The sequence below is a fragment of the Mustela putorius genome, unplaced genomic scaffold (assembly GCF_011764305.1).
Source record: "Mustela putorius furo isolate JIRA1106 unplaced genomic scaffold, ASM1176430v1.1 tig00003850_pilon_pilon_pilon, whole genome shotgun sequence".
Lineage (NCBI taxonomy): Eukaryota > Metazoa > Chordata > Mammalia > Carnivora > Mustelidae > Mustela > Mustela putorius.
Genome location: NW_025422002.1, coordinates 5,628,501 through 5,643,171, shown reverse-complemented (window position 1 = coordinate 5,643,171; position 14,671 = coordinate 5,628,501). Strand labels below are relative to the sequence as shown.

At 38.3% G+C, this 14,671-nt stretch overlaps 1 long non-coding RNA gene across 2 annotated transcripts in view; it reads left to right on the top strand.

Moving 5' to 3' along the window:
- The window catches only part of LOC106005409, a 46,144-nt gene extending 36,022 nt beyond the window's left edge, over positions 1–10,122 (top strand). For both annotated transcript variants that reach the window (XR_001178741.2, XR_006601543.1), the window contains exons 2-3: positions 8,514–8,610; positions 9,657–10,122. This is a non-coding gene — a long non-coding RNA (uncharacterized LOC106005409). The remainder of the gene's footprint in view (positions 1–8,513; positions 8,611–9,656) is intronic.
- Positions 10,123–14,671: the final 4,549 nt, after the last annotated feature.

Sequence of the window (14,671 nt, the reverse complement as noted above, 5' to 3'; positions counted from 1 at the left end):
TTCTTTGCCTCTTTGGTTAGGTTTATTCCTAGGTATCTCATGGTTTTGGGTGCAGTTGTAGATGGGATCAACTCCTCTTTCTTTTTCTTCTGTCTTGCTTTTGGTGTATAGAATTGCAACTGATTTCTGTGCATTGATTGTATATTCTGACACTTTACCGAATTCCTGTACAAATTCTAGCAGATTTGTAGTGGAGTCTTTTGGGTTTTCCACATAAAGTCTCATATCATCTGCAAAGAGTGAGAGTTTGACTTCTTCCTTGCCTATTTGGATGCCTTTTATTTCTTTTTGTTGTCTAATTGCTGAGGCTAGGACTTCTAAAACTATGTTGAATAGCAGTGGTGATAGTGGACATCCGTGCAATGTTCCTGACCTTAGGGGAAGAGGTCTCCGTTTTCCCCCATTGAGAATGATATTCACTGTGGGTTGTTCATAGATGGTTTTAGTGATACTGAGGTATGTACCCTCTATCTCCAGTCTGAAGAGTTTTGATCAAGAAAGGATGCTGTAGGGGTGCCTGGGTGGCTCAGTGGGTTAAGCCGCTGCCTTCGGCTCAGGTCATGATCTCAGGGTCCTGGGATCGAGTCCCGCATCGGGCTCTCTGCTCAGCAGGGAGTCTGCTTCCTCCTCTCTCTCTCTGCCTGCCTCTCTGCCTACTTGTAATCTCTCTCTGACAAATAAATAAATAAAATCTTTAAAAAAAAAAAAAAAAAAAAGAAAGGATGCTGTAGGGGCACCTGGTTGGCTCAGTGGGTTAAAGCCTCTGCCTTCAGCTCAGGTCATGATCCCATGGTTCTGGGATCGAGCCCCGCATTGGGCTCTCTGCTCCGCAGGGAGCCTGCTTCCTCCTCTCTCTCTCTGCCTTCCTCTCTGCCTACTTGTGATCTTTCTCCCTGTCAAATAAATAAATAACATATTAAAAAAATAAAGAAAGGATGCTGTACTTTGTCAAATGCTTTTTCAGCATCTATTGAAAGTATCATATGGTTCTTGTTCTTTTATTAATGTATTATATCACATTGATTGATTTGTGGTTGTTAAACCAACCTTGCAGCCTTGGAATAAATCCCACTTGGTCATGGTGAATAATCCTTTTAATGTACTGTTGGATCCTATTGGCTAGTATTTTGGTGAGAATTTTTGCATCCATGTTCATCAAGGATATTGGTCTGTAATTCTCCTTTTTGATGGGGACTTTGTCTGGTTTTTGGATCAAGGTAGTGCTGGCCTCATAAAATGAGTTTGGAAGATTGCCTCCATTTCTATTTTTGGAATACTTTCAGAGAAGGGGTATTATTTCTTCTTTAAATGTTTGGTAGAATTCCCCTGGGAAGCTGTCTGGCCATGGCTCTTGTTTGTTGGGAGATTTTTGATGACTGCTTCAATCTCTTTACTGGTTATGGGTTTGTTCAGGTTTTCTATTTCTTCCTGGTTCAGTTTTGGTAGTTTATACGTCTTTAGGAATGCATCTATTTCTTCCATATTGTCAAATTTGCTGCCGTATAGTTGCTTATAATTGTTTATACTTCTTTGGTGTTGGTTGTGATCTCTCCTCTTTCATTCATGATTTTATTAATTGGGGCCTTTCTCTCTTCTTTTTGATAAGTCTGGCCAGGGGTTTATCAATCTTATTAATTCTTTCAAAGAACCAGCTTCTAGTTTCATTGATCTGTTCTACTGTTCTTTTGGTTTCTGTTTCATTGATTTCTGCTCTGATCTTTATTACTTCTCTTCTCCTTCTGGGTTTAGGCTTTTTTTGCTGTTCTTTCTCTAGCTCCTTTAGATATAGGGTTAGGTTGTGAACTTGAGACCTGAGAAAGGCTTGTATTGCTATATACTTTCCTCTTAAGACTGCCTCTTCTCCATCCCAAGATTTTGAACAGTTGTGTTCATTTTCATTTGTTTCCATGGATTCTTAAATTCTTAAGTTCCTGGTTGACCCATTCATTTTTTAGTAGGATGCTCTCTAGCCTCCATGTATTTGAGTTCTTTCCAATTTTCCTCTTGTGATTGAGTTCTAGCTTCAGAGTATTGTGGTCTGAAAATATGCAGTGATCCCAGTCTTTTGGTACCGGTTGACATCTGATTTGTGACCCAGGATGTGATATATTCTGGAGAACGTTCCATCTGCACTAGAGAAGAATGTGTATTCTGTTGCTTTGAGATGGAATGTTCTGAATATATGTGCGATGTACATGTGCCCCAGTGTGTCATTTAAGGCCTTTATTTCCTTGTTGATGTTTTGCTTAGATGATCTGTCCATTTCAGTGAGCAGGGTGTTAAAGTATTATTATTGTATTATTGTTGATGTGTTTCTTTGATTTTGTCATTAACTGGTTTATGTAGTTGGCTGCTTCCATGTTTGGGGCATAGATATTTAAAACTGTTAGATATTCTTGTTGTACAGATCATTTAAATATGATATAGTGTCTTTCCTCATCTCTTATTATAGTCTTTGGCTTAAAATCTAACCTATCTGTTATAAGGATTGCTTTCTTTTGATCCACTTTCTTTTGACGTCCATTAGTATGGTAACTTGTTTTCCACCCCTCACTTTAAATCTGGAGATGTCTTTGGGCCTTAAATGAGTTTGTTGTGGACAGCATATCGATGGGTCTTAGGTTTTTATCCATTCTGATACCCTGTGTCTTTTGATTGGGGACATTTATCCCACTTACATTCAGGGTAACTCTTGAGAGATATGAATTTAGTGCCATTGTATTGCCTGTAAGGTCACTATTACTGTGTATTATCTCTGTTCCTTTCTGGTCTACTACTTTCAGGCTCTCTCTTTACTTAGAGGACCCCTTTCAATATTTCCTGTAGGGCTTGTTTGGTGTTTACAAATTCTTTTAATTTTTGTTTGTCCTGGAAACTTTTTATCTCTGCTTCTATTTTCAATGATAGCCTAGCTGGATATAGTATTCTTGGCTGCACATTTTTCTTGTTTAGTGCTCTGAATATATCATGCCAGTTCTTTCTGGCCTGCCAGGTCTCTGTGGATAGGTCTGCTGCCATTCTAATATTTCTCCCATTGTATATTACTGACTTCTTGTCCTGAGCTGCTTTCAGGATTTTCTCTTTGTTACTAAGAACTTGTAAGTTTTACTTTTAGATGATGGAGTGTGGTCCTATTTTTATTGATTTTGAGGGGGATTCTCTGTGCCTCTTGGATTTTAATGCTTGTTCCCTTTGCTATATTAGGGAAATTCCCTACTATAATTTGCTCCAATATACCTTCTGCCCCCTCACTTTCTTCTTTTTCTGGGATCTCAATTATTCGAATATTGTTTCACCTTATGGTATCACTTATCTCTCAAATTCTCCCCTTGTGGTCCAGTAGTTGTTTGTCTCTCTTTTGCTCAGCTTCTTTATTCTCCATAATTTAGCCTTCTGTATCACTAATTCTCTTTTCTGCCTCATTTATCCTAGCAGTAAGAGCTCCATTTTTTAAAAACATTTTTTTAAAAATTATTTATTTGACAGACCGAGATCACAAGTAGGCAGAGAGGCAGGCAGAGAGAGAGAGACAGAGAGAGAGGGAGGATAAAGCAGGCTCCCCACTGTGAAGAAAGCTGGATGTGGGGCTCGATCCCAGGACCCGGGGATCATGACCCGAGCTGAAGGCAGAGACTTTAACCCACTGAGCCACCCAGATACCCCAAGAACCTCCATTTTTATTGCATCTCATTAATAGCTTTTTAAATTTCAACTTGGTTAGATTTTAGTTCTTTTATTTCTCCAGGAAGGGATTCTCTAATAGCTTTCATGCCCTTTTCTAGCCCAGCCAGCACCTTGACAATCATCATTCTGAACTCTAATTCTGACATATTACCAATGTCTGTATTGATTAGGTCCCTAGCTGTCAGTACTGCCTCTTGTTTGTTTGTTTTTGTTTTTTTTTATGGTGAGTTTTTGCATCTTGTCATTTTATCTAGATAAGATTAGATGAATGAGGGACGCCTGGGTGGCTCAGTTGGTTAAGCAGCTGCCTTCGGCTCAGGTCATGACCCCAGCGTCCTGCAGAGCAAGGAGCCTGCTTCTCCCTCTGACTCTGCCTTCCACTCTGTCTGCCTGTGCTCGTGCTCGCTCACTCTCTGACAAATAAATAAATAAATAAAATCTTAAAAAAAAAAAAAAAGAATAGATGAATGAGAGAACAATATACTAAATGGGTGGCAAAGACCCCAGAAAAATATATGCTAACCAAAGCAGGAGAGACCTGAAACAAGAGGGAGAAGAAAGGGTGAAAAAAAAATTATACATATATATATATACATATGTATATATATATATATATGACTGGTGAATAGAACAGAGGCACCAGCTTGATTATGGGTGTATTCTGATCTCTTAGAAGACTCTACCTCCCAAAATTTTAATGAAGGAAAAACTTATATATATATATATATATATATATATATATATATATATATATGGGTAAACACAATGAAGGGATGGAATATGACTGTTAAGATGAAAATTTAAAAAGATTCTAAAAAAGGAATTGATAAGATTAGTTCATTGAAGAAAAAAAAAAGAGGAGAGAATGTGATCAGGCTGGAGACTAGAACAAAGCCATGTGCTAGATTTAGAAAATATTTTGATCTATTAGGAGAAATTGTATCCCAAAATTTTAAAGAAAAAAAAACCTATATGTGTACTAAAAGTAAGCTTAAATACAATGAAGGGATAAAATATGAGTATAACAATGAGAATTTAAAAATATTTTTAAAAGGTATTAATAAGATAAAATAGTTTAAAAATCTTAAAAGAAGAATGAGAACAAGTTAAAAAATGGAGTAAGAAAAAAATAAAATAAAATAAAATAAAAAATTAACTTTGCAAGAATAAAGGAGCATGGGAAAAAAGCCATGAATTCTATGTGTTGCCTTCCTCTAGCTCTGGAGTTCCACAGTTCTCATTGATCAATGAACTTGGTCTTTGCTGGATGTTCTTGCTGATCTGGGGGAGGGGCCTGGTGCTGTGATTCTCAAATGTCTTTATCTGAGGCAGAATTGCACCGTCCTTGCCAGGGGACAGTCTAAGTAATCTGCTCAGGTTCACTCTTGAGAGCTCTTGTTCCCTGAATGCTTTCCATACAGCTTTGGGGGACAAGAATGAAAATGGCAGCCTCCCAGTCTCCGGCCTGGAGGAGTTGAGAGCTCAGGGCCCCACTCCCCAGTGCACCCTCAGAGACAGGCAGTCAATCCCTGGTCTCCTGCCGCACTCCATGCTCACCCGGCCTGTGACTGAGTGTTTCTATCTCTGTCGCATGGCCCTGTTTGGAGTCTCCGAACCCAGCAGATTTCTGCCCTACACTCCCGGGTCACTCCCCCTGGAGGAGGAAAGAGAGGGATCTCTCTGAATCTGCCACCTTGGGTTCCCTGCCCAAAGAGCAGTGGCCCTGTGCCTTGGATTACAGTTTAAGGTAGCCCTGAGCTGAGAGACCCCTCTTCAGCTCCATCTCTGCAGTCAGCTTCTCCACTCTGATACCTGGTGGCTCTGCCACACTTACACACCCCTAGTCTTTCTGTGACACCACGGATCCTGAGACTACACTGTCCTGTCATGGGCTCCACCCCTGTTTAGCCTTTGGAGCAATGTCCCTCAGTGGAGCAGACTTTTTAAAGTTCGAATTTTGTGCTCAGCAGTCCCACCACTTGCTGGGAGTTGGCCCCTCCCCAAGCAGTCTATCTTCCCGTTGCTTAAGATCCACTTCTCTGCACATCCTGCCTTCCAGAAAGTGGTCAATTTTTTGTTCCTAGAATTGCTGCTTTTCTTCTCTTCTATCTCCTGTTGAGTTTGTAGGTGTTCAGAATGGTTTGATAAAGATCTAGCTGAAGTCCTGGGACCTAATTATATTTCAGTTTCCTACTCCTCTGCCATCTTGCTTCCTCACGTGCTTAATATTTTAAAATACATGTGAAATATAAAAGTAACTTGTCTAGCTCTAGAAACAAAAACTCACTGGTAATTTTATTGGATGAATTACATTTATGATTTAGGGATAAATGACATTTTTATGATGGGTCATACTTTCCAAAAGAGGGATGTCTTTCCATAAAATACTTTTACATCTTTCAGGAGTATTTTAAGGATTTCCTCCTATAACTTTTATACATTTCTTATTAATACCTAAGTATTTTATCTTTGTTGTCATTACTATTGTCAGTGAGGCTTTTGTATTCATTACCCCTTCTAATTGTTGGGTTTTTTTAAAAAATTCTAACTGGTTATTATTTGTGTGTATGAAGCTATTGAGTTCTGTGAGTTAGTTTTATATCCTGCTATATCATTGAATTATTTTATTGTTTAAGTTTTATCTTTAAGCCTCTTGGGTTTTGCAGGTCTAATTGATATTAGACCATCTGCAAATATAGGTCATTTTATTTCTGCTTTTCCAATTCTTATACGTCAAGTTGCTTCTACCAGTCTAATTACATTGGCTGATACCTCCAATAATGAATTAAATAGTGGTAGAGATAGTTGGCATCCTTGCAATATTATACCTTACTGTAGTGATAACATCTCTAGTGTTTCCAACTAAATAAAAAGCTGGCTTTTGGTCTTTAGTATATTTTATCTTTTAAAGAAATATCTGTCTTCCTATTTTATTGTATATTGGAATGAATTTTGAATTTTCTCAAAAGCTTTTGTGGCATTTATAGAAACAATCATATAACTTTTCTTCTTATACTAATATGGTGAATTATGTTAAAGGATTTCCAAACATCAAACCATTTTTGCATTCCTGAAATAAATCCACTTGATCGTGAAGTATTTTTAAATGAGGTGTTTTGTGGGGGTTTTTTGCATCAATATTCATAAGTGAGACTGATCTTTAGGTTTTTGGTGTTAGCTATATTTATTAGGTTTAAGTATAAATGTTAAACTTTATAAAAAATTTAGAAGTTTATTTTTTTTTAGAAGTTTCTATTTTCTGTGCTCTGGAATAATTCATATAGCATTGGGATTATTCAAATGCGAAATTTTGGTAGAAATCCCCTGTGAAACCATCTGAGTGTGATGGTTTTTTTATGGGGTAGTTCTCTGAAATAGTCTTTAATACTTCTTTGGAAATTTGCTTGAGAATTCTCTCCCTACTGAGGTCAGTTTTGTAAAATTTTATTTCGAGGAAGTTATCCATTTCATCTAAATTTTCAATTTTATTTGTGAAGGATTGTGAGCATAGTCTCTTCGTGATTTAAAAATTTTCCTTCACTTTAAAACTTTTCATTTTTTTTAATGTATTTGTGCTTTTTTGTCTTTTTGATTAGGTTAGCTAGCATTTTCCTTCATTTTAAGGAACCGTTATTTTCATTTACCAAGTAGTTATATTGTTTTTCTGGAGTTTTTAATCCTAAATAATATGCATGACTTCTTTCCTTACACTTTCATTTGGTTGACTTGGTTGTTGGTTTTCTAGCTGTTATGAGTTGGAGTTTTGTTCACTTGTTTTCCATCTTTTATTGTTTATATAAGTATTTAAGACTATGAATTTTCCTCTGACCACTGCTCTGATGCATCTCATAACTTCTTATATATAATGCTGTCATTATTACAATTTTTTGGCAATCCTGCTTTTGTGGTTTTTGCTTCCACTTTCACCTAAGTGTTGTGTAGCAGAGTGTTTTCATTTTCACTTCTGAAGGCCTTTAAAATATATTGTTGTTGTTGTTGTTTAAGATTTTTATTTGTTTATTTCACAGAGAGAGAGAGAGATCACAAGTAGGTAGAGAGGCAGGCAGAGAGAGCAGGGAAACAGGCTCCCCACTGAGCAGAGAGCCCGGTGCAGGGCTTGATCCCAGGACCCTGAGAGCACAACCTGAACTGAAGGTAGTGGCTTAACCCACTGAGCCACCCAGGCATCCTGTTTTTGTTTTGTTTTGTTTTTTGACAATTTTACTTATTTACTTGAGAAAGAGAGTGTGTGTGTGAGAACATGAACAGGGGGAGGGGCAGAGGGAAAAGCAGACTTTCCATTGAGGAGGGAGCCTGATGTGGGACTTGAGGCAGGACCCTGGGATCATGACCTGAGCCGAAGGCAGACACTTAATCAACTGAGCCACGCAGGCACCCCAAAATATGTTGTAGTTTTATTGTATTGAGATCACAATTATGTTTTAAAGTACTTCTAAGTTTAAACTTTTTACTCTGAAAATAATAAATTAAAATTAATATGAATGAGGTGTGCTATATTTATCTGGTGACATCATGTAGCCCTGGCATATTACCGCATATCCCTGATAGCACATTTAGTACTTTCTGTCATGCTTTTTAAGGATAGAATCCGTTCTTTTCATATGTTCTGGTATTACGTTCTTTTCAGTAAAAGATAGTATTTGGTTAAAATACTCTGGATAAATTAAACTACAGGGGTTCATTAGAATGTCAACCTAAAATATGTATATATACTCATTTTCTTTCTATTCAATACTTTAATAATAATCCCTCCACTTTTTTCTCAGCTCAATGAAAATATTTGATCTCATGCAGTGTTTTTTCTATAGGGTCATGATCACATAAGGGGTTACAGTCTACATTAAAGACAAACAGATGGCTATATACACCACAACCTGGCACATGGCCTCACCATTAGTGTGTTCAGTAAGTACTTTAAACATTGATGAGCAAATGAATAAATATACTACATATAGATTATAATTCCCTTACTTGTGCAAAATAACATCACTCTGATAGATCTTCAGGTTGTTAAGTATGAATGCTTTAATCTTACTGCTAATAACTCCTTTTCTATCATGCTTATAATCTAAGTTTAATGGGTTGGATGCCTTACAGCTTAAGTACAGTGCATTGAAAGAGTATTTCCAAGGGTGGGTACAAGAAGACTAGAGTTTTCTCAGGCTAATGGGAAGGAACTAATTTCTCAGGCTGTCTTAAAATAACAAATCATACACTTTTTCAATTGATGATACAAAAACAACTCCTGAAAGGATCACTGTTGGAGAGAAAGGATGACTTTGTAAGTCACTCAATCTTTTCCCTAGGTAAGGGTCTCTAAACAGAATGTGGAATAGAACATAGTTTTATTTTATTATTTTATTTTATTTTTTATGGAAGAATTTTATTTTATTTTTAAATTTTATTTTATTTTATTTTAAAGTAGGCACCGTGTCCAACATGGGGCTTAACCTCATGACCCTGAGATGCATGCTCTACTGACTTAGCCAACCAGGCACCCCTGGAACATAGTTTTAATAAGCAAAACTCTTAAAATTATGTGGTAGTCTTACATTTGATAGCCTCCAGTGAACCATGCCTCCTGGTATTTACACCCTTGAATAGCCCTCTTCCTTGAATCTGAGCAGGCCTTGGGACTCACTTTAGCCCGTAGAATATGGTGGAAGGGATTTACGAACATAGAGGAATACCAAGTTACTCTAGGAATGAGCCATCTTAAATGTACTACCTAGTTGCGTCCAAAATCTAGAGTGAGAAAATTATGGCTTTCAGTCAAATGTGGCCTACCATCTGAGTTTATAAATAAAGTTTTATTGGAACACAGCCATGTATGTTCGTTTATATATTATCATCTGTGGCTATTTTCTCACTAGCGTGGCAGTGTTAGATAGTCATGACAGAAACTTTACAGCCTGCAAAGCCTGAAATATTTACTGTTTGGCCCTTGACAGGAAAGTTTGCTGACCCTGTCCAAGATGGCTACAGTCCCAGCCGACATCCAGGAAGCAGAATGCCCAGCTGAAGCAAATCAACCCACAGAATCCTGAGCAATAATCAAATAGTTTGCTGTCTTAAATCATTAAGTTTTGAGATGGATTATTATGCAGCAACAATTGAAAGAAAGTATAAAATCTGATATCTGTATTTTATAAACTTGATGATTTCATGGCTTAAATTTTTACCTTCTTTTCTCTTAACTTTTAGTAGGTTTATTGAGATTTTTCTAACTTGTCTTAGTCACGTGTCACTGAAACTTGTCTGACCAAGATCAATGCACTCCTTGTTACTAAATCCATTGGATGTTTTTCAATCTTCATTTCATTTGAGTATTGGTCAGCCTTTGACACTGTTGACCATTTCTTTGGTCTTCAAACATTTCCCCCTCTTGTTTGTTTAAATTATAACCTCCTCACTTTCTTTTTGTCTTCTAGGAGGTTCTTTGTCAATTTCTCTTCGGGGGAATTGATCTTCTGCCTAACACATAATGTTAGAGTTCCTCAGGATTCTCTCTTAGATTTCATTCAGCATTCAACTAATAGATATCTGGGCATTGTTCTAGATTCATGGGATACGTTAGTGAACAAAAATTCCCTCCCCTTGGGGAAATTTTTAAATGTATATATAATATCTTGAATTAATATGTGTCTTAGAAAAGAAAATAAAACAGGTTAGCGAGTATGAGGTAGGGGGGAGGGTTTAAAGTAAGGTGGTCAGAAAAAAATCTGAATCATCTGAATCAGAAATCATCTCCTTGACATTTGAACAAAGCCCCCCCCCCAAAAAAAAGTTAAGGAAGCAGACATGTGGATATGTATAAAGAACATTCCAGGCAGAGGGAGCAGCAGTGCAGACACTTTGGCAAGGAATGTGCCTGCAGTGTTTGAGAACAGGAAGGATGCCCCTGTGGTGGGAAGGAGCAAACAATAGGAGATGAGGTCAAAGGATGAATGGACTCCAGGTCCTGTAGGGTCTTGTAACCCTTTGTTAGGACCTTGTCTTTTTCGGACTCACATAGGTGAAGGCCTACTGGCCATCTCCTCTCCCAGTGTTCTCCAGGCACCTCTGGCTCTGTTGTTCCACTAAAACCTTTGTCTCCTTTCAGGCTTCCTCTACTTCACCACTAAAGCCATGCAGCCACACCTTCTTATTAAGGCATTCTCTTTAAGAGGCCACTGCTAACACATATGTTAGTGAACAATCTTTGCTGGCCTATAAATGCTTTGGCTTCCATTAACACATCATTATGGTTTAGTTTATCAGATTTTCTGCCTGTGATGGTGGCATGAAGGATTAGACTTGGGATAGGTGGGTTTTAATTGGGATAAGATGATGGAATACTGTTTTAGGAGACAGTTCAGGGCAAGGTGCCATATTGGGGGGAACTAAATGCACTGAGGAGAGAGGATGGAACTACGAAGGGAATTCTCTACATTTTGCAGTTTTTCCCAACAGGGGCACTGCCACTGGGTATTGTGAAGACACGTAATTCTGAAATTGTCACTTTTGTTACAAATGGTACATTTATCACATAGCCAGCAAGAGTTAGGCTCCATATATATCACAGACTTTTAATTTGTGAATTTAATTTTCTACCATCTCTCACAGGAATTTTTTTGTCCACTCCCCATTATAATTTTAGAATTTAGCATTCATTCTTTTGACTTTCAGCAGAGGAACCAGTTTTGTTCTGGAAAATATTTAGTTAGAAGGGTGTATGCTGCCTTTTTCCATGATCATCTTTTTTTTTTTTTTTTTTTTTTTTATAATTTGTAAAGGAGCTTAAGAAATATCTTAGTCTTTTCTAAGTCTTATAAGTATTTTTAGAGATTCATTTATTTATAATTTTTGAGAGAGGGGGAGACAGAGGGAGATAGAGAGAATCTCCAGCAGACTTCCCACTGAGCAGGGAGCCGGATGTTGGGGTCAATCTCACGGCCCTGAGATCATGACTCGAGCCAAAATCAAGAGCCAAAATCAACCGAGTCACCCAGGTTTCCCTCTTATAAATGTTTTTTAAAAAATAATAACTGATACAGGGGAAATAAGTCTTCCTAGGTTATATTTTCCCATATTGTACTTATATGTGGGAAAGAGTCTTGTAAAAATCATTAATGTGAAACTAACTAGGCCAATGGGAGCTATTATTTTTTATTAGAAAATCAATTGCAAAATGAATGTTTAAAGGCAAGCTTAACGTAGTTAATAATGTAATTAAGTCTCATCCCTTGACACTTGAAAGCGCTGTTTTATTTATTCATCATTTTCAACAGTATTTATCGAAGGCTTGCTCTGTGCCAGGTAGCATGTTTGTGCTGGGGATAGAGTACAGACAAAACAGAGAAAAAGCTTGCTACCATGGTGCTTAATTCTAGTGGGGAAGGCAGACAATGAAACAGTAAAAATAATTACTACTTGTAATAAGTGCTAGGAAGGAAATCAACAGAGAGGTGTGGGGGGGAGGGAGAGAGCGAGAAAGGTAGACACACAGAAGACCTTGGTGGCTGCTTGCAAAAAGGACTCTCCAAGAAAGATGACGGTGAGTGGAGTCCTGAAGATGAGATCAAGGCTGTCAGGAGAACTAGGAGAAGCCTCCCAGACAGAGGGCCCGGCAGGACCAAAGGCCTAGAGGCAAGAAAGGTTTCATGTTCCAGAAACAGAAAGGAGGCTAGAATGGCTGCCGTGAAGTGCCCAGGGATGACAGAGGCACAAGACAGGCTGCAGAGAGGGGTGGGAGCCAGATGGTGCAGGATGTGTATGCCTTGGGAAGGAATTCGGGTTTTATTCTGAGTATGATGGCAAGACCACAAAGAGACTCTGCAAAGGAATGCGGTGACCAGATGCTCTTCTTCTCTTTTTAAAAAGATTGTGGCAAAATATACATATCGTAAATTTTACGATTTTAACCACTTTAACTGTATAATTCAGCGGCATTAAGTCTGTTCATAATGTTGTACAGCTACCACCACTATTCACTTCCAGAACGTTTTCATTATCCCAGATGGAAACTTCTGTACCCATTAAACAGTTACTTTAGGCTACCTAATTTGAGAATCATTTTTGGTTCTTTTAAGTTTTGTATACCCATGATGACTTTTTTTTTAGGCTCTTCCTAGGTGGATGTCGTTTAACTCAGGGAAAGCTATGATGATGACTACAGGAGTTTTGTCCCTACATCTTGTCCTCGTACCTGTAGTCTTATGTTTGTGGTTGGGGGTGTGTAGGAAGTAGCAGCTGGATTTTAGACCAATTCCAAGCAAATAATCTTTCTCGTGTCGAAAATCAGCTACACTACTTTAGAAAATGGTGTGGCAATTTTCCAAAATGTTAAAACATAAAATGATCATATGACTAACCATTCCACTTCTAGGTATCTACCCAAGAGAAATGAAAACATGTGGCCCCACAAAGACTTGCATGTGAATGTTCACAGAAGCTTTATTCATAATAGCCCCGGAAGGAAACAACCTGAATATCCATCAACCAATGAATGGATGGACCCAATGTGGCATATTCATGCAATGGAATACTTTTCAGGATCCAACTACCGACACACGTCCCATCATGGATGAAGCTCAGAAACATGAAGCCACATGCAAAAAGCACATATTGTATTTGTATGAAATATCCAGAAAAGGCAAATTTGCAGGGTGCCTGAGTGCTCAGTCAGTTAAGCATCTGTCTTCGGCTCAGGTCATGATCCCAGAGTGCTGGCATCCAGCCCCATGTTGGGCTCCCTGCTCACCAGGGAGCCTGTTTCTCCTTCTGCCCGCAGCTCCCCTCCTGCTTGTTGTCCTTCTCTATCTCTCTCTGACAAATAAATACATAAAATCTTTTTTTTTTTTTTAAGGCAAATTTATAAAGACAGAAACTAGATTAGTGGTTTCCTGGGGTTAGAACCAGGAGCAGATCATAGGTAAATGGGCATAAAGATCCATCTTATTAGGAAGATGAAACTATACTTAAACTGGTATATGATTATGGTTGTACCACTTGCTAAAATTACTAAAAATCATTGGTCAGAGCACCTGGATGGCTCAGTCGTTGGTCCTGGGATAGAGCCCCAAGTTGGGCTCCTTGCTCAGTAGGGAAACCGCTTTTTCCTCTCCTCTGTCTGCTGCTCCCCCTGCTTGTGCTCTCTCTCTCTCTCTGTCAAATGAATAAATAAAATCTTTTAAAAAAATTTTAAATAAAAATCATTGGTACACTTGATATGGGTGAGTTTTATTATTTTTATTTATTTATTTATTTAATAAACATATATTTTTATCCCCAGGGGTACAGGTCTGTGAATCGCCAGGTTTACACACTTCACAGCACTCACCAAAGCACATACCCTCCCCAGTGTCCATAACCCCACCCCTCTTCTCCCAACCCCCCTCCCCCCAGCAACCCTCAGTTTGTTTTGTGAGTTTAAGAGTCACTTATGGTTTATCTCCCTCCCAATCCCATCTTGTTTCATTTATTCTTCTCCTACCCACTTAAGCCCCCATGTTGCATCAGATATGGGTGAGTTTTATGCATGTAGTTTAATACTTAATGCTCTCTGGAAGATAAAAGTTCTTCTGCTGGACCAATGTTGAAACCTTTTTATGGAGCAGAGTGGGAGGGAAAACCTGTCCTAATACTGCTGATGCCTTGCTTTATCTGTGATGACTGTATTTGGAAAGGCTCTGAACCTCTTTCTTTCTTTCTTTTTCTTTATTTTTATGAGAGCACACAAGTGGGGGTAGGGAGAGGGACACAGGGAGAGGGAAAGAGAGAATCCCTAGAAGGTTCCACGCCCAGCATGGAGCCAGATGCAGGACTCCATCTCACGACCCTGAGATTGTGCTCTGAGCTGAAATCAAGAGTCAGACACTTAACTGATTGAGCCACCCAGGTGTCCCATCAATGTCTCTATTTTAAAAAGAATTAAAGTCTCTCAGGCCATTTTTAAAATGATGTAATTATTTCAGCTTTACCCAAA